Source organism: Canis lupus, chromosome 2 (assembly GCF_011100685.1).
Source record: "Canis lupus familiaris isolate Mischka breed German Shepherd chromosome 2, alternate assembly UU_Cfam_GSD_1.0, whole genome shotgun sequence".
NCBI classification, from domain to species: domain Eukaryota; kingdom Metazoa; phylum Chordata; class Mammalia; order Carnivora; family Canidae; genus Canis; species Canis lupus.
Genome location: NC_049223.1, coordinates 47,658,451 through 47,677,476, shown reverse-complemented (window position 1 = coordinate 47,677,476; position 19,026 = coordinate 47,658,451). Strand labels below are relative to the sequence as shown.

The window sequence follows — 19,026 nt, the reverse complement described above, 5'->3', positions numbered from 1 at the left end:
CTTCTCCTCATGTACTCAAATTAGGTCAGTCTGTGCTGCAATAACTAACAACTTAAAGCTCTCAGTGGCACGATGTAATCCATCTTTTATTTTCTATCCATGCTACGTATCTGATGTCAGTTGGCTGTTGGGATCTGCTTATCACAGTCACCCCGGCCAAGGACAGGGGAGGTTTTCTCTTGAGATGTGTCTCCACCATCACTGTGGCCATTGGGCAAAGAATACGGCAAGTCACCCTCCAGCTGTGAGAGCTTCCCCTGGAAGTGACACACTTTACTGCTGCTCCCTCTTTATTGGGCAAAGCAAGTGCCAGGCTTTGCCTGACTTCAGAGAAGAGCGGGAGGTATATCTCACAGGTACCTGATGGCAGAGAGCTGTAAATGTTTTGCTACTAGCACGAATGACTACCACGTCTCCTGCCAGAAATATGAAAAGAGCTCACAACTGCTCACGCTATATTGTTGAGGTGCCCAGGTACTGTCTAGGTGCACCAATGGTGCTGTTGAGGGAAGAGAGCGAGATACACAGGGTTGAAGCTCTTCCACAAAATAGTGCTTAAATTTTTTGAAGAGGTGTCATAACATGAAGAGACTCGCATTAGGGATAGTAAGGCAAGAGACACAGAGCACACGGATGCTTGCTCCACTTTCAGTCTCAGGAGCTGGGCCGAGGTCAGACACACACACTGTCACCTCCCAAGTAGAACAAATGTGAAAACCAGTAAAATGTTACTAGAGCCTTTAGGAGCTGACCTGCTTCCTGCTCCCTCCGGCAGGCTTCCCAGCATCCCTGTGGGCTCTGCTCCTACCAGTTGAGCCCGCTCTACTCCTTTGGCTGGTAGCGGGGCCCTTAGCCAAGCTGTGATTGCAGGGAGTGTGGTTTGTTAGATCTGAAGGACTATGAAAAGTCCCAGAGCCACTTAGCAGGTGAAGAATCATGACTGTGTCTGTGCCAGCTTCGAGAGCCTAACATCTCTGGACTGATTGCAGTGAGCCTAGGAAAAACCCGAAGGAGGATTTCAGATTCAGAGGGCAGTTGAGAGGGCTTTGCCTAGTGACACTGATCATAGCTGGCAGGGGGCCACTTGAGGGGAGGAAGCTGGCTTGTTGCTTCTTATGGCCTGCCCCAGACAGATCACTTTATGTATCAGTGGAGGAGAGCTAAAGAGAAGAGCAGTTGGACTCTCTGGAGAAACCGAGGGGAGGTAGCAAGACTGATGTGACTGTCCAGCACTGCTTGGTGCAACGTGAATCTCAGCAATTTTTAGCAGGATTCTGCTAATGAATGTGGAACTGAGGGACTGGCAGCTCCATTTCCTCTGGTATTAACATTTTTTACTTTATTTTAATGAGGAAAATGAGATTCTTCTCAGTTTCCTATCACTGAACCCGGTTTGGGAGGGTATGACATTTAACAACAGTGCTTTGAAAAATATTAAGCATTATACAAATATGAGGAATTGTTGCCGTCATTATTCTGATGAAGCACACACGCAGCTTTGAATCAGCCTTAATATTGAGGGGATATTGAAGGGATTAGGAGGGGCTCTGTAACTACTGGGTAGCGATCAGGATGGCCTTCATAAAAAGGGCCAACTAATCTGGCCATATTAAATCCATTTTGAGAAGCTAAATACCCAAACTCTGAGTCAATAAACTACAAACGCAGACGTAGATCAGAAAACTTGATCATTTCACATCAGATGCAACACTTTTATAAATTATAAAATATGCCAGGTGATTAATTCTAATTCCAGACCGTAACCCGATTATCTTATGGGTGAAAGGAGGAAATGGCTTTGGGTAGAAGTGCTCCCAAATATCTCGATACATATGCACAGCCAGTCAAGTGGAAGGGGGACTGCCATTCTATGGTGGACTCCGGGATGGGTGCAAATGATCCAGGAGAAAAAAGAGCGAGTATCCTTCAATCAGCCCCTAAAAGCTTTGAGAAACTGCAATTCAGCCTTACTTGTTCAGATGAATTGGGGGTTTCACATCAGCATGAACTAGCATAAATTTGTAATACAAATCGTTTGAAAGACATCCACTTGCACTATTTTCCAAGTATAAAGAAAGGCAAAACTAATGGATAGGAGATTGGAGACAAAAACAGGTCCACCCAAGCCTGCTGAATTACCCTGATTATTGTTTGCATGCAAATGATATTACTCTAAAACAGTTGAGTCTTATAATAAGTCTACTGTTGGCCTTTTATTTGGGAAGCCTTTTTTTTTTTTTTTTTTCAATTGTTCAGAAGAAAACACCAGTCCTGTTGAGGGAGGATACATGTGCAATTTGTGATGTGCTTGTACCGGATGGGAACCTTCAGGAGGCTTCCCTGTTTGTCTCATTGTCCTGTGTGCAGTGGGCAGAGACCACACAGCTTTGGGGAAAGCAAAACTATCCACTATTCTGGATAATAAAGCCAGATACTGATTCATTAAGGACAATTCCTTATAATTAACTAATAAATCTTTTACAGATATTGTTTCTTCCCCTGTTGGTAAGTTGAACCGGGGCAGTCCTAGGCAGCAAGGTAAGAGTAGATAAATCTCTTATAGAGATGACTTATCGTTCCAGCTTTTAGTTGCCTTGCTTGGCCCATCCTTTCCCTGTGTATTCTCTCTACTTTCTCTCAAACAAGTTCACAGCGAGACTTCAAGTCTCCTGAGGGCAAAGCTTAAGAGCGTATTATTCATCTCTGAGACTGTGTTGTCCTTTCGAGTGTCTGTGACAGAGTAATGCCTCAGTACACGATTGCTACATGAGTCAATCAATGCATCCATTGGTTAGCTATTAGGGCTGATAAATGCACATGAATAAATAAATATTGAGAGTAGATTAATGTCTTGGACATTAAAAAGGGAATCACCCTTAAACCCAGGGGAATGACTTCTGCTTTGGATTTTAGACAGTAGAAGGGGCAGGTGAATACCTACACCCTGCATAGGTGATGGTGATGGACTTCCACTCATGTTGGTACAAGCTTTCTCTAAAATTAACAGCAGTAGCAACTACTACTACCAGTTATTAAGGACCTACTATGTGCCAAATGTGTGATATACCAACACTTCATGTGATCATCACAGTAACAACTTGCAGTAGTTACTCTCTTTCCTTTATAGACTGGGAAACTGATGTCAAGGGAAATTAAGTACTTGCCCAAAGTCCTGGTGAGTAAATACGGGTTTAAAGAACCAAGTTCTAGGGCAGCCCTGGTGGCTCAGCAGTTTGGCGTCGCCTTCAGCCCAGGGCCTGATCCTGGAAACCTGGGATCGGGCTCCCTGCATGGAGCCTGCTTCTCCCTCTGCCTGTGTCTCTGCCTCTCTCTCTCTTTCTCTGTGTGTCTCTCATGAATAAATAAATAAAATCTTAAAAAAAAAAATAAAGAACCAAGTTCTGACTGATTCCAAACTGGCATTCTTTCCATGTCACTACTTCATCTACTCTTTCTATAAATGGAATTTAATAAACATTTGCTCAAAAAAGTACAACACCTTTAGCCTGCTCCATTTGAGATTGCAATGGAATTCCAAATATTCTAATTTCGTGGTACTCATTATCATCAACTTCCATCTACCTATTACATAAACAAGGCACTAAGTTCTCAAACAAACAGGTGTTTGTATTGACTTCATAACCCACTCCTGTCCCCCAAATCTGGATCCCATGTAAATTTTTTTCTTATCTGTGAATACTACCCTTTAAATGTATGACCCTTTTCATCTGAATAAACCTGGAAGTCAGAAACAAATGATTTTTCAGACCATATCCAGATGTTATGGTTATTGTAGCCACAGCCCATGGTCCTTGCTATCAAAGGATTTGCAACATTCACTTAGAGACACAGCATTTATGTTTATAAATAAACAACAATGTAAACGCATTTATGACATATCCAAATTAGGGTGCAAACAATAAATACCAGCAGAGTTCAGAGAAGGGAGAGCTTAATGGACTAGAGCAATTACAGAGGGTTTTCACAGAGGAAATGGTAATAGGAATGCAGAGTGGTTATGAAGACAATGAGCAGCCCTTGTTCCTCACACCTGCATTCAATGGACAGTTTTTACTTAATTGTGACTGCAGACCTGGCCACAAAAAGCCCTTTTATGGCAATTCTTTGTGTCTCAAATTCCCTTTGATGTTAAATATATAAGTCATTGTACATTTGCTTTTTAAAAAGCAGAGTATTTTCTCAGTCAGCAGAATTCATAATTTCAGGATACTAGAGAATTAAATGCTATGGTTAGTCAGACCAGAGGCCTGGATAGAATTTTCACTAATAATAAATTAGGAATAACACATCAATATAGAGAGAATCAAAGGTCAATCTTTCAGCTGAAACTGTTATGAGAACGTACTTTAGGAATAATTTTCTACCCATCTGTATACCTGGAATATTCACCAAAATATTGGTGTTTTCTTTTTAAAAGAATTACCTTGGGGTGCCTGGGTAGCTCAGTCCATTAAGCATCTGCCTTCAGCTCAGGTCATGATCCTAGAGTCCTGGGATCAATCCCCATGTCGAGCTCCCTGCTTTAGTGGTGAGCCTGCTTCTCACTCTCCCTCTGTCGTAATCACTGCTTGTGCTCTCACTCTCTGTCAAATAAGTAAGTAAAATCTTTAAAAAAAAAAAAAAAAAGAGAGAGAGAGAGAGAAATGCCTCTATTGCTCACTTTGTTTTATCTATGGGGCCTGGACTGAAATGAATGTATTATAGATCCCCCAGATTTTTATTTTGTTTTAAATGAAGCACCTTCTATTGGGCAAGATAATACAGGGTGTCATGTATTTTGCTATTGATAATAGAGGTTTTTCTTTATTATTTATTATTTGGAGTCCAACATTTCCAAATAATAGGACCTATTATTTGAGTCTAGCATTTCTGAATGTGTGCTCTACAGAGCATTAAGCTCACGACATATTTCATACTTGAATGGGTTCCACGCTCAATTAAGTTTGGGAAATGTCCTTCACTTGAAAGTTTGCAATCAATGCACAGTAACATATGCATAGGCTCTGGTAAGTCCTGTTGTAGAGAAACCTTTTAAACTTTGCTTAGCTCAGTGTTTCCTAAAGTTATTTGACTACAAACAATCCCTGTTCCCTCCTCTACTCCCCTCCCCCCAAACACCTGTTACACTCAAGGATCAGTCAGGAAGATGGGAACCATGCTAGCTATTTTATTGGGGATAATATAAGAAATTGGTAACAGGTGTTGCAGTACTAAAAGAACCATGGAGAACATCGATGGATCCTAGAGGTAATAACCCTGAAAGAGGAAGAGTCTGGGTTTTCAAAAAGATGGAAATTCTTAAGAGGGGCCTTGCAGAGCTAGGAATGCACCTCTCAGTAGGAGCCATCACCCAACTGCTGCTTTAATTCAGGACCTCGAAGGGAGAGCCCCTGATACCCAGTTGCTTAGGAAGCTGGGGTTCAGCTGCTGGTCTTGCTGAGTGTGGTGTAATGAGGCTGGTACTGGAAGTGTAGAAAGAAGCCAGTCATAGAAAACACTGGCTGCTAGAACCAATCTCTGGTGCCTGGGGTAAAGGGTGACAGATAAAGCAATACTGTCAGAAATAGCCAAGACGCAAATGTCTCCCTCCTCCTACCTTTCAAGTTCTGGCTAGCACCCCCTATTGGCAGGATCTAGCATGGGGCCGGCTGGCAAAGGAGAAATGTGACCTGCAGAGTGAGAACCTCAGTATAACAATGGGGGTGTGGAACTCAAATAATAATACCTATTATACAATAATATGATGGCTTAATACTTGTCTCAGGTCTTTTCTTTAGCTACTCAGTAGACATGTACACCCTTCTACACATATTTGAACTCCAGTAGAGCAACAATAACAAAGTTATGTTTTGGCTCAATGAGATACAAATATCCTTTTTATGAATAAAAATGTTTCCACTCTCCCAAAGAGGGTGCCACAAAGTCCTGACAGTCACTGTTTCCACCTCTAGGAAATGTTAATTCTTGCTCAAATTCAGTCATGGACCCATCAGAATAGAATATCTCCTCACTAAAAACTAAATTATAAAGTTATCAACCACCAATAATCTTTATGAAAAATCATGAAGATAATGAAGCAGAAGGGAAAATATATACTCGCTTAAAAATATCCGAAAATTTGTTGGAAAGTTTGTTAAAAATAATATAGTTTTAACTACAACTTTTAAATTTTTTTTTTCCAGGTTAATTTAGACATCAAGCTTCTAGGTCTTATTTGGGCGTAGTTATTCATAGGATAAAGTGGAGAGCTGCCAATTCATTGGTGAGTTTAAACTGTGTAGATAATGGGTACACAAAATTTATTTTGGCCGCATTTTTTCCCCCTCATTCCAATCCTAACTTTTTAGGTTAGGAATTACCTCCTATTGATTAAATGCATTTAAAATCTAGTATTTCAGGGCACCTGGGTAGCTCAGTTGGTTAAGTATCCATTTTCAGCTCAGGTCATGATCTCAGGGTCCTGGGACTGAGTTCTACATCAGGCTCCCTGCTCAGTGGGGAGTCTGCTTCTCCCTCTCTCTCTGCCCCTCCCCATGCTTGTGCTTGCTTACTTCTTTATGTTCTCTCCTATATAAATAAATAATTTTTTTAAATACATAAAATCTAGTATCTCAGGCTCACGGTTATGGAATGAATATATTATGGGAAAAAAGGCCCAGCACAGAGAATATGATCAGTGACCTGATAGAACTGTACAATGCCGAATGGTAGCTGCACTTGTGGTGAGCGTAGCATACCATACAGAGAAGCTGAATCATATGTTCTCCATGTGAAACTAATATAACATTGTGTGTAAAATATACTCAAATTTTTTTAAAAAATGAACTATGTGTCTAAATACCTCACAGTTAACTCAGTAATGATTAGTCCTGAGTCTCAAGGTAGAGATTTCCAATGGTGGCACTAATGAGATGAAGAACCTTGGCAACAGACATTGTAAAATGGAGGCTGTTGCACTAGCTGGGTACCATGAGGTAGTTCCTAACATTGGCAATGGCAGCAGCTTTTAAAAATGTGAAGTGTGACCCTTCAAGCATACTCTATGCTTCCATGGTGTCCTACTTTTCTTGTAGGAGTTATAGGAGACTACATAGAACTCAGTGACCCATTAGCCTCTTATCACAGGTCATGACTATTGGCCAGGGAGCTTTGGTTTGGTTGTCTGAGCATCTAGAGTTGGACAGAACTGTATCACAGGTTCCTTTAGATTTTCTACCACAGATTGTCCACCATGAGTTCTTTTTTTTTTCTTTTTAAAGATTTTATTTATTTCTTCATAAGAGAGAGAGAGAGAGAGAGAGAGAGAGGCAGAGACACAGGCAGAGGGAGAAGCAGGCTCCCTGCAGGGAGCCCGACGTGGGACTCGATCCTGGGTTTCCAAGATCACGCCCCAGGCTGAAGGCAGCGCTAAACCACTAAGCCACCTGGGCTGCCCCTCCACCATGAGTTCTTGTCATCACTGAACCACTTTCCCAGGCACCACTGCCAAGTGGTTTGTTTCTCTCATTTGTGTGTATTCTTAGAGATTTCAGGATGGCTGAACAAACTGGTGAGAGAAAGAGTAAGTCGCTTTTTTTGAAACTGTGATCTTTCACTTTGAGAATTATTTCAGACTTCGTTCTCCCAACCATAAGTTCCTTTGGGGGTACCCAGTACTTTGGCCATGTTTGTGAAAGAAACTGATCTAAAGAAATGACATATCTACTTATTCATTAATTCAGCTCATGAGTCTCTGTTTTTTCCTTTTTTTCTTTTCATAGCTGTTGAATTAACAATGTACTGAGTACCCACTGCATGCCTAGCCCTTCGCAGGGCAATGGAAATACAGTGATGAACAGGGCAATGTCCCTACCTAGGGCGGGGAAGGGGGGGACAGACAATAGCTATGTGTGCATAGTGGTGAAGGATATGGACTAAATCAATAGGATGAGGTGACAGAGAGTGATTGTTGGGGATGAATGTGATTTCTCATATGGTGATAGGAAAGAATTCTCCGGAGGTGGCAAAGCTTGAGGTGAGATGTGGAGCATGGGAAGGAACCAGTCACATGAGGATATGGGATGAATGTCCCCACCCAGAGGGAAACAAATGCAAAGGCTCAAGGGAAGAGTGTGCTCCTCCCCCACAACAGACTCCATGCTCCAAGATGACACTCCTGAGAAGCTCCTCTATAAGCCCATGTGAGAAGGATGGATAGGGGAGGGCTAGGAAATAATCCTCCAGTCACCTGCACATGCCTGCAGATGTAATTGGTGCTTCTTACTGACAGATGTGCTTTAAGTGCTTTATATACATGCTGGGGTCTAGGAGATTTTCTGGAAATTTCCCCCCATAGTCAAATTTTTCAAGAACTAAAAATAACAAATTGGCTATCTACCCACACATGTTCTTTTGTAGCATCCAAGGACACAACCATAGCATGATGGATAATATTATGATCTGTCTCAGTTATTTGATGAGTTGTGTTATAAAAGTGAAGCAGGTTTCATCATGGTGAAATGCTTAGTGGAAGGAACAGTATTGCCAGGCTCACTATCTAGTTACATTTCTTTCCTGTTTTTTTCCTTTATCAACAAGTAAGTACAAACAATACACTCTCTTAGAAAGAACAAGGATCTCTGCCTTTTGCTGCCATATAAGAAGGAAGGCTGGGGGCAGAGGTTCTGACAGCCACTTTCTCAATCCTGGCACACAGGCTAATATGAAGAATGGATATTGATGGGACATATGTGGCTAGTGGAAAAACTAGCCTTGTTGCTTGGCCACAGCCACCTTCTCCTTGGCTCCACCCCCACACCATAAGGTCTCAAAGGCATAGACAAAGAGGCCAGGTGAATACGTGATCTTTATTACTCCTCGAGAGTTCAACTGAACACTGACAGGGTCCCCTGGAAACCTAGACTTGACCCCATGGTAGCCTTTTTTTTTTGCTTCTCGTTGCACTTTATTTCTATTCAGCTATAACAGGGCTATACTTCTAGTCCATTGGCTAAAGCTGGAGGCAGGCTTTGGGGCCTAGAGCACTGAGTTAGAGCAAATGGTCTCCTTGGAGTTTCTCCAAACCTCTGTAGTTTTTACTCTGTTGATGAGAAGAGTCCAAGTAATAGGGAAAGAGAAAGACCATTTCTACCTAAGGGCCTAGTGTAGAACTAGTCTGATCTGTTCAGTCCATGCCTCTTCCAGGTAGACCACATCCTGGTGGTGGGGCTGCTCAGCCTTACCATTCCAGCAGAGGTGGACTGACTTCGAGGTGAAAGCAGTTTGAGTTTTAGTGACTGTCAGTTGTTTGTGTCCTTTCTAAATAAATATTCACTTTTCTTTTAAAGGTTTTATTTATTTATGTATGAGACACACAGAGAGAGGCAGAGACATAGGCAGAGGGAAGAAGCAGGCTCCCTGTGGGAAGCCCAATGTGGTACTTGATCCTGGAACCCTGGGATCACACCCTGAGCCAAAGGCAGATGCTCAACCAATAAGCCACCCAGGTGTCTCAGTAAATATTCGCTTTCATATCTAATTTTATATTTCTTTTTCTTGAGGAATTGCCCCTCAAATTGTGTAAGATTTAGGTCCCATAAAGCTGGGGCCTGTTCTTACAATACCAGTGTGGCTGCCACAGAAAATCACTGAAGGCCACGCCTCTGTGGGCAGTGAGAGGAAAGAGTGAGTTGTGGGTACAGAATTAAACTATTGGCAATGCCAGGGCCTTGGAGGTAGGTGATTCTATTTTAGCATGTTTTAGAGAGCATAACAAAGGGAAGGATGAATAGTTGTAAAAAGAGGATAGAAAACTACTGTGTACCTTTCATCCATCCAGATTCCCTGATTATTAATATTCTACAACATTTGCCTTATCAATCTCCCTCTCTCCTTCCACACATTCACACACACACACACACGTTGTTTTTCCTCATCCACTTGAGAGTGGGTCAAATGACCCATCACCCCTAAACACTTCGGTGTATATTTATTAAACAAAACACATCCTCTAATAAAACTGCAATGTTCCCATCAAAGTCAGGAAATCAGTACTGATCACCCATTTCCACAACAATGTTCTTTATACCACGAGAGTCCAAACCAGAATCACAGGTTGTGTTGAGCTGCCATTTCTTTTTAGTTTACTTCCACTGGAGACAGTTCTTCAGGGTCTCCTCACTCTACAAGCCCTTCCTGACTTTGAAGTGTCCAAGCCAGTTACTTTGTAGAATGTCCCTAAATTTGGATTTATCTGATCCTTCCGCAGGACGAGATTAACATAATGAAGCTTTTCCAGGAATACCACAGAAGTGAGAGTACGCACAGGATGCTAATTTGTTCCATTATTGGTGATGTGAACTCTTTTCATTTGGTTAAGATATTATCTGCCAGACCTCTCTGCTGTAAAATTAATAAGGGCTTCGTGGGGTGCTACTTCGAGACCGTGTAAATATCTTGTTCCTTGTCAATTTCTCACTCACTAGTTAAAGCATTCATCCACAATTTGGGCCCAAACCAGTTATCACCAAATCACAATTTTTCTTGTTCCCTCATTCCTCCTACATTTACTAGTTGACAATATGCCATGGAGTTTTTTCTTTACCATATTTACTTATATATTCATTTATATTTGTATGGATCTATGGATTCCTATTTTATCCAATATTGGAATTATTTATTATGATGCTCAATTTGCCCTGTATTTGGCTAATGGAAGCTCCTTTAGCCTGGCTTCTGTATTCTATTAACATGTCCCTCTCATTCTTTGAGTGCTTCCTTACATTCTGGCCCAAGATGTCCCAGGCTTATCCATCCTGTCTTTGTTCCAGCACTGGAAGCAGCCATTTCTCCAAGGATGCTTGGTTCCTTTTAGTGGGAAATGGTATTTAAAAACCAAGTCATGGGGACTAGATGTCCTTGTTGCTATGGGAGTGTTGCTTTAGGCCCTCTCAACAGATAGCTAGAAAATAGATGGATCTATCTATCCTCTTTTTTTTTTTTTTAAGATTTTATTTATTTAGTCATGAGAGACACACACACACACACAGAGGCAGAGACACAGGCAGAGGGAGAAGCAGGCTCCCTGCAGGGAGCCTGACATGGGACTCGATCTCCAGGGTCATGCCCTGGGCTGAAGGTGGCGCTAAACCGCTGAGCCACAGGGCTGCCCTCTATCTATCCTCTTGTCTCTGTCTTTCTCTCTCCCTCACACACATACACACAGCTATAGTCATTTTGATATTTTTCTATCCATATATACTGAAAAACACTAGTTTATACAGATACTTCCAGCTGTAATCTGACATGTAATAGTTTATTCTGGCCTCCTCCTTTTCCACATTTGAAGATAGTAAGGGTCCTGCTCTTGTTATTCTCAATCCATTTTTTTAGTCCCTTGTATGTAATTAATCTCCAGATCACAGGTACCATCTCCTTAGCCCTGTACTACCAACTCATGCCAGCTGAGAATTACCATCCCCACTATGTACCTGTTGAGAGTTCCCATGCTCCTGCCTTAGTGGTTCTTAGACCAGGAGCTACTCTTCTCCTGGCCCTGGTTGTTCACTGGTTTAGAGTTCTCCAATGGCCTACCATGTGACTGACACCAGCCCCCACTGGCTGAAAGCCCTTCCCCAGAGTGGTTGCATGTGGGCCAGAAGTTCCCTTTAGCTCCAATGATGCATCTGACAAGAATTGTGATTTCTGCTACCTATTTACCTCCTTGTATGCTGGCTAAGAATGCTCCATGGTGTTGTTAGGCTCTGATCAAGAATAACCTCCTAGACCCAGAAGTATGCCAAATCACTCTGCCTGGGCACTGGATAGAGGTTCATTAACTGAAACTGAATGGTAAAACTAGGAGAATCTAACCAAGATATTTTTAAGGTATCCATCTTTATGGGTCAGGAAAGGGAGATTCAACAGATGATGGTTGAAGGTGATTATGACAGAGAAATGTATTTTATGCTTAAATTCTGTGATGGTCACTTTTAGGCTTGCTTGCAGATATATTCTCTTACTCTTGCCCTGCTCTCTATCGTTGGCAAGTATATATCCCACTCTGCCTTGCCAACTGGCTTCGAGCTAGGTTTTTCCAGTGGGGGACACTGACAAGAGATGGGAGACCAAGTGGAAGAAGCCAGGCTAATTTTGCCTTTCCCTTCTACTGTTGGCAATGTTTCCATCAGTGGCTATTTCTTCTCAATGACTCTATTTTTTGTTTGGCAGACTTGTCATAGTTCTAAATTCTTCTAGTTCTACCCTATTGGTGGGTTCCAATACCACCACCTTCTTCCTTTGTCCCACCAGTCCCAAGAGTGGTAGTGGCTTCCTGTTATTTCTAATTTTTTGATCACCTCCTTTTTGATTCTCATTTCTTCCATCATCCATGTGACCAATTTCCTGAATTAAGTTCCTTCTGCTTTAAATATCTACAGTGTTTTATGTTTTTGTAATGACCCAGAAAATAGCCCAACAAGTTGACTCTCCTTAATCAACTAGTTATATAAGCCTGAGCTGTTGGAGGCAACTTTTCCCCATTTGGAGAAAGTTTGAGAATGAAACCAACACAAAAGAAATGGAGCCAAAGACATTAAGAAGTAGACTTTGGATAAGTCCTTAATTGATCATTACCTGAAACCAAAATGACCCCCGGACTTTAAACCACTTTTTGCTTTAGTCATAATTGTTATATATCTGCTAAGGTATCTTGACTGCCAAATTAATCACAAATTATAGGCCATGTTCTGCTTGATCCATGCAGGTGACTCAGGCTCCATAACAAACCTGCATTTCCTGAAGGAACATATCTCTTTGTATGACTTACTTATTTGTATTCTTAAAAGAATAGATTTTCTTAGAGCCTCTCCCTTTTATTGTCTTTCTGTCTTTTAGTGTGTGATTCTCCTTTTCTTTTCTGAGCTGCCACATTCTGACAGGATCTCATATATCTGCTACATCAGTGGAAGGGACAAAATAAAAAATTTATGTCATCCACATGACAGACCTGAAAAACTAGCCTCTCATTTAAATATTGCAAAAAATTGAGTTATATGCTACATAAGTGACAGGAGAATGGGGCTCTTAATCTATGTGAAAGGAAATTGGATTCAAGTTGTTTTATCTCTTGCAGATGTTCAACATTATTTTTGTCAGCTAGTAGTTAAGTTGAAGAGAGACATCTTTCTCAGAATAGAAACATAAAATAATAATGTCCTCCAGCATCATCTCATCATGTTAAGCCATGAGATGGATGATATCCTGATGTGAAAAGATGCAAATGATACTGAGTTTTGAAGTATTTGTTGGAAGTGGAAGGGAGGCTCAAGTTTTGTTCCACAGTATACTGCTTCTGCATGAAAAAGATAAGGAATCCCAGAGAATCTTTACTTAGAAAAGCAGGGGGGCAGGTAATCTAGGACATGATTTCTTAAGAGATTTATTTAGAACAAGAATTCAAAGATTTGGTTTTAAGATGTCCCTGCAGAAAGTTGGCACTAGCATGGGCAAGGACCCAAGGTCCTTGGAGGCCAAGCTCAGGGCGTGTTGCTTAGATCTGCTCCCATCTTGCAGATCTTGTACCTCTTGTACAAGGTGCACAGGTTTCTTAGTATGAGTTGGTCATGGGTATGTTGCGGCCTTAGGCCTTCTTCACACTTTACAGTAACTGCTCTGGCTTCTCTTTCCTGACAAAGGCCTATCCATCACCCTCTGTGGCTCTCAGTTCTCAGACCTGGCTTCCACCAGTAAATTCAGCCCTACCTTGAGTTAATCCAGACAAGTCAAGAAGGTATCTTAGCAGTCCAGGCCACTAACATCTGTAATGAGATATGCTGCTTAAGACATGCTGACTGGTAGGCTAGAGAAGCATTATAGAACACCTCTGAGCTCTGGAATGGTGGCTTCTCTTAAAGAGTGGATTGCTATCTCCATTTCCCTGACACTGCATTGCAAAACTAGCACTGGGACCACAATAAACTTAGCTAGATCCCTGAGATTTCAGGGGAGAGTGATGGATTCTGTTCTCTCCACCAGCCTCCACAGCTGTTTTCAGAGTACCAGGCATAGTTCTGGGTAGAAGTCTTAAGGCCCCTGGCTGCCTTGTCCAGCTTCCCCTGGTCACCCTGCTTCTCCATGTTTGGGCATTGCTGATCAATCAGGAAGCCACACTTCTGATTAATGACAGTTCTGACATGTGCCTCAGAATTGCGGATCCTCCCTGGATTATACATAGCATTAGAACATAATTAACATATGATTGCATTACTCTCTATTTTCATCCTCTTATTCATTAACACATTTTTAAATGTTATTATGGCTTGCTATATTATAAATGGCATTTTACAGTCACCATAATAAAACAATAATATTAATCTAACTTATGTACAAATTCTGCGCTAAAAACCTTACGGTCATTATTTAACTCAAAACCGCAAGAAGAGATTTCACAAGTTTTTAGAGGAGGAGAAAGTTTTCAGATCATATAGAACTAGGATTCTGATTCAAGTCTGTTTTATGTTAAAGTTTGTGCTTTTAGCCAGATATCATCCTGACTCACTTATACAATGGGCATGTAATTTATATTTGTCAACAATAATTCATAGTATGAAAGCAATCTCACTGTTGGCTAAAATGAGTATGTTGGGCTTCTGCTTTGTTTATAGGAAGGAATGGGACAGGAGGTGGGAATGAGAACAAAAAAAAATTTTTTTTATCGTACAGTGGCATTTTAAAGTCCTAAAAAATACAACAAAAATATCTCATGTATTATCCAGTGCATGTGTGCTCATGCACACACACCCACCCACACTCCTCATATGTTTATACATATACAAAGTATTTTCGAGGGCTTGTTATACATTGAGGGTCTTATTTAAATTATCTGCTATCTTAGATTAGGTTTCCCAGAAAGCAGAACAGAGGCTAAGGAGGGAATAAAGTACTGATAATTTATTTTGAGGTATAAACCCAGAGCAGCAAAAGTGAGGACAAAGTAAAGGCCAGACAAGATGGGAAGCATTGCAAAGTTATGCACTGACTTGTGCTTTGTAAGGAGCACAGAAAGATTGGGCAGGCCACTTAGCAGGTGTGTTTGCAAAACTACTGGGGCTTTTCTGGAAAGACTATAGAGAAACTATGTCTCAAAGCAGTTGATTAGAGTGCAGAAGGTGGGGTGATGAATTTTCCTAGATCCCTCTTACCTCTTTTTCTACTGGCTAACATTTGTCCAATGGAGAGTTAATTTGTGCATACTTTGGTAGCTGCCAGAATGCAAGATCCTAGGCCTTGTGTTTTGTTTCATTCAAATCTGGAACTGGCAGGAAGAGTGAGCAACTTCGGGCATGTGGCTGGCTGGCCCAACTGTTGTAGAGGTAGCCAAGGAGGAGGCCCTCCCAGAACCAGTGATTGGTTAGCCCTCCACAGGAAGCTAGCAAGCAGACGGTGTCTAAGGAGGTGGATAATATTGTGGATGATATACCTACTTATAATTCACAACAACCCTGAGGGTGAGTGTTATTTTTCTCACTTTACAGCTGAAGAAACAGGCGAATTTGCTCAAGATCTCATAACAGTGAGCAGTCAAGCCAGAGTTTGAATCCAAATCAGTTTACTTTCAAATTCTATGTTCTGTCCAATGTGCTACTTGTATTTTCCCATGCTTTAATTTAAAATAGAAAAAAATAGCTGATGAAAGTAATACAAAATTCTTGTGGAAAACTGAAAATATAAATGACAAAATCATCATCTTCAACTTGTGGACCCAGAAATAATCATTACACTAAAATCTTTTTAGTTTCTTGTTTTTTTTTTGTTTTTTTTTTTATCTTTTAGTTATTCTGTTAGATCTCTGCACAGTTGAGGTGATGATGGAAATACTAAGCTTATCCTCTTGTCATTGATCAATATATCAGAAGTCCTTTCCTCTGTCAATATAAACTTTTATGATTCCATAAAGTACCTGGATATAGCATAATATACTCTGGAAGTGGCAGAGTGATCCACTCTTTCCATTTACTGGGGGAGAGGAGGTGTGCTTTCCTAAATAAGAAAGATGGCATGTAAACTAGTCTAATCTTGTAAACACACTAATGATAGTTCTCCTGACAAATGAAATTATTTTTGTTGGCAGGAGTGTCCTTACCCATGGAGTGCTTTTAGCAGAATGTACTTTGCAGTCTAGAATTTCTTGGGTAAACAAATCTGGAATCTATGGATTTATAGGGCAAAGCTCTCTGGAAAACATCATGTAAATTATGTAAATATCTGAGTATAAAATGGAGATGTTTCAGATGTTTCCAGAACTAAGCAGCTCCTTCTGGGTAAGTAGGAGGGTAAGGGTAAGGTGGCTGCATGTCTCTCTCAGTGACCTTATCTATTATCTTGGGCCAGAGAACCTCTGACACAGGAAGGTAAGGACTGAGGGAGTGTGACTAGGGGTTCTGGACCCCTCCCATTTGTACTTATATCTCTCCATTACTTGTATCTTTGAAACTGTTGGCAAAGCATGGAACTTGGTAAGATCTCTGATGTATGTCAGTATTATTTGGCAATGTGATCTTTGTTGTGTCTTTGCTATCTCTACTCATCATCATTGACTCGTTGATAGACATTTCAATCATATGGTAGAATTTTGTAATTTTAAATTTCACCATAATATAAAACCCTGATCAAATTATTGTCTGTGTTTCATGCCACTTCTTTTGAATGATTCTAAAAGGACTTTGCTATTCTATTCCTTTTTAATACAAGAGAAACAGAGAAAAAAGGGAAGGAAGTAGGAGCAGAAGGAATCTTATCACAAGGACATTCTGCAAGCCCAGGATCTTTCTTCACTTTTGGGTCACTGCTGCAATCTTTCCATTCCTAGTTCTTGCCCTAGAAATTCCACTTCTAGAAAGCCCACCCCTGGCCTCCTGGAAAGTCCAATCAGGCTCTTCCTGCTTCTTCTGGGTAGTGATTAACTCTTGCCCCAGCTACCTGAGAAATCTCTAACAGCATGTTTCTACAAAAAGATACATTCCCAGCATTCCAAATTGAAACTGGTGGTTTTAAAAGTTAACTAAGGTTCTTAACTCAGAGTTCCTGGAGAGAATGGGGGAAAGGGTCAGCAAATTTGGATGAGACAAATTTATCCTTTATATTCACTCATCTTTAACCAAAATTTATCATCAATTTAGATTTTAAATATAAGCAAAAAACAAAACAAAGCAAAACAACTCTTATAAAAGACACCTGATTGATGCAAGTCGCACTGGAATGAGCTTTCTCTTACTAAGAACTGTGTGTGGCTTCTCTGCTAATGTATTTTCCTATTATTTAAAAAGGATGGTTTTTTGTTCCCTTTCTCTATTCATATATTTTCTGTGGGGAGGAGTAGCATCTGAAGTGGTGGAAGGATACTTGGGGATCAGTCAGTAGAGGTTCTTACTTTTGCTCTGCTTATTGGTCAATTAAAGGGCTGCACTCAATGGTCTTTGCCCTTTTCCACTCAGCCTTCTAGGAGTTTTTTTTTTTTTTTTTTTATGTTTGATGGGAAAGGCCATTCAATAACTCAAATGTTTTACTTCTAGTGAGAAAGTTGTAATACTTTTTTCACCTTCTACAATACCAATGCATTGATGAACTGAAAAACTAACCATGAGAAGCATGGCATATAATCCTTTTTCCTCCATGTTCCCCTTTCTGGAGTGTAACTGTTGGCAGTACAAGCTGGCCATGGTAAAATTCCACCTAGTTTGAATTGCAATAGCCAATGTTGAGCAAAGTGCCTGTAATGTAGTATGCAGAGGGGTCTAGTGTGGTTATCTTTTTTTTTTTTTTTTTAAGATTTTATTTATTTATTTAGAAAGTGTGTGAGCACAAAGTGGGGAAGGGGCAGAAGGAGAAGGAGAGAGAGAAGCCCAAGCAGACTTCATATCCAGCATAGAACTCAACACAGGGCTCGATCCCATGACTCTGAGATCATGAGCTAAGCAGAGATCAAGAGTCAATCACTTAACTGACTGAGCCACCCAGGCACCTCCTAGTATGGTTATCTTCCAGATCTCATACAGGGATACTGCTCTCACTCCTCCAATCTCAGATACTAGTTGATGTGGACAGAGTATTATCGGCACATATGAATTTCTCAGGGTTAGTCTGATTTTGCACTTTTTTACTCCTAAAAAAGAGGAGCTAAAACTGGGTAAAGATAGCTTTGTGTGTTGCTGAATTCTGTTAAGAATGCAACTTATTAACTGCAAGTTCAAGTCTAAAGCCCATAGGTATTCTCAATAATGTAAGTAATACAGTAGACAGGAGCCCGTAGAAAAAATAATGGGCTATAGTAATTGTTTCCACTACCTTCATACTTCTGTGTTATGTGCCTTGACTTTTAGGTTAGTCACCCACAAATAGAGTCCTCAGTATTCTCTTTAAAGACCTCGGGAAGCCTGGGTGGCTCAGCGGTTTAGCACTGCCGTCAGCCCAGGGCGTGATCCTGTAGTTCCGGGATCGAGTCCCACGTCGGACTCCCTGCATGGAGCCTGCTTCTCCCTCTGCCTGTCTCTCTGCCTGTCTCTCTCTCTCTCTCATGAATAAATAAAATCTTAAAAAAAAAAAAAAGACCTTCTATGAATGCTCTAAACTCCAGGTTGAGGGAAGATCTCAAAGTTAAGGTTTAAGAAGAGAGCAATGTGCAATGGAAGTTCCTGTCTGCCTAAAGCTAAGAGGAGAAGTGTTCCAAAGCACAGGAAATAAAGATTTGGTGTGTGTGATTCATACATTTTCTTAGTAAAATTGCATGTGATGTTTTCATACAGAAACAGCAAACTATTCAAAGATTCAAAGATGAGAAATAATCAGAATGGAGCCCTATGGACAGACCCTGAAATAATAATAATAATAATAATAATAATAATAATAATAATAATAATAATGAGAGTGGATTGGGAAATAGAGAAAAATTTTTAGAAAGTTCATGTAAAACATGTTATAAGAAGAGTTGCCTATAGAACTGGAGAAAGGGTCCAGAGAAACTGTTCCCAG

At 40.7% G+C, this 19,026-nt stretch overlaps 2 long non-coding RNA genes across 5 annotated transcripts in view; one reads left to right on the top strand and one right to left on the bottom strand.

Annotated features, from left to right (window-relative positions):
- LOC119871109 overlaps nucleotides 1–19,026 on the bottom strand; it is a 189,150-nt gene that overhangs the window by 79,367 nt on the left and 90,757 nt on the right. The gene's annotated exons all lie outside the window — the stretch shown is intronic.
- The window catches only part of LOC102152336, a 30,525-nt gene that overhangs the window by 6,600 nt on the left and 4,899 nt on the right, over nucleotides 1–19,026 (top strand). For 2 of the 4 annotated variants that reach the window (XR_005355594.1, XR_005355593.1), the window contains exons 3-4: nucleotides 2,485–2,538; nucleotides 6,204–6,283. This is a non-coding gene — a long non-coding RNA (uncharacterized LOC102152336). The remainder of the gene's footprint in view (nucleotides 1–2,484; nucleotides 2,539–6,203; nucleotides 6,284–19,026) is intronic. The other 2 variants (XR_005355596.1, XR_005355595.1) reach the window with 1 other exon arrangement.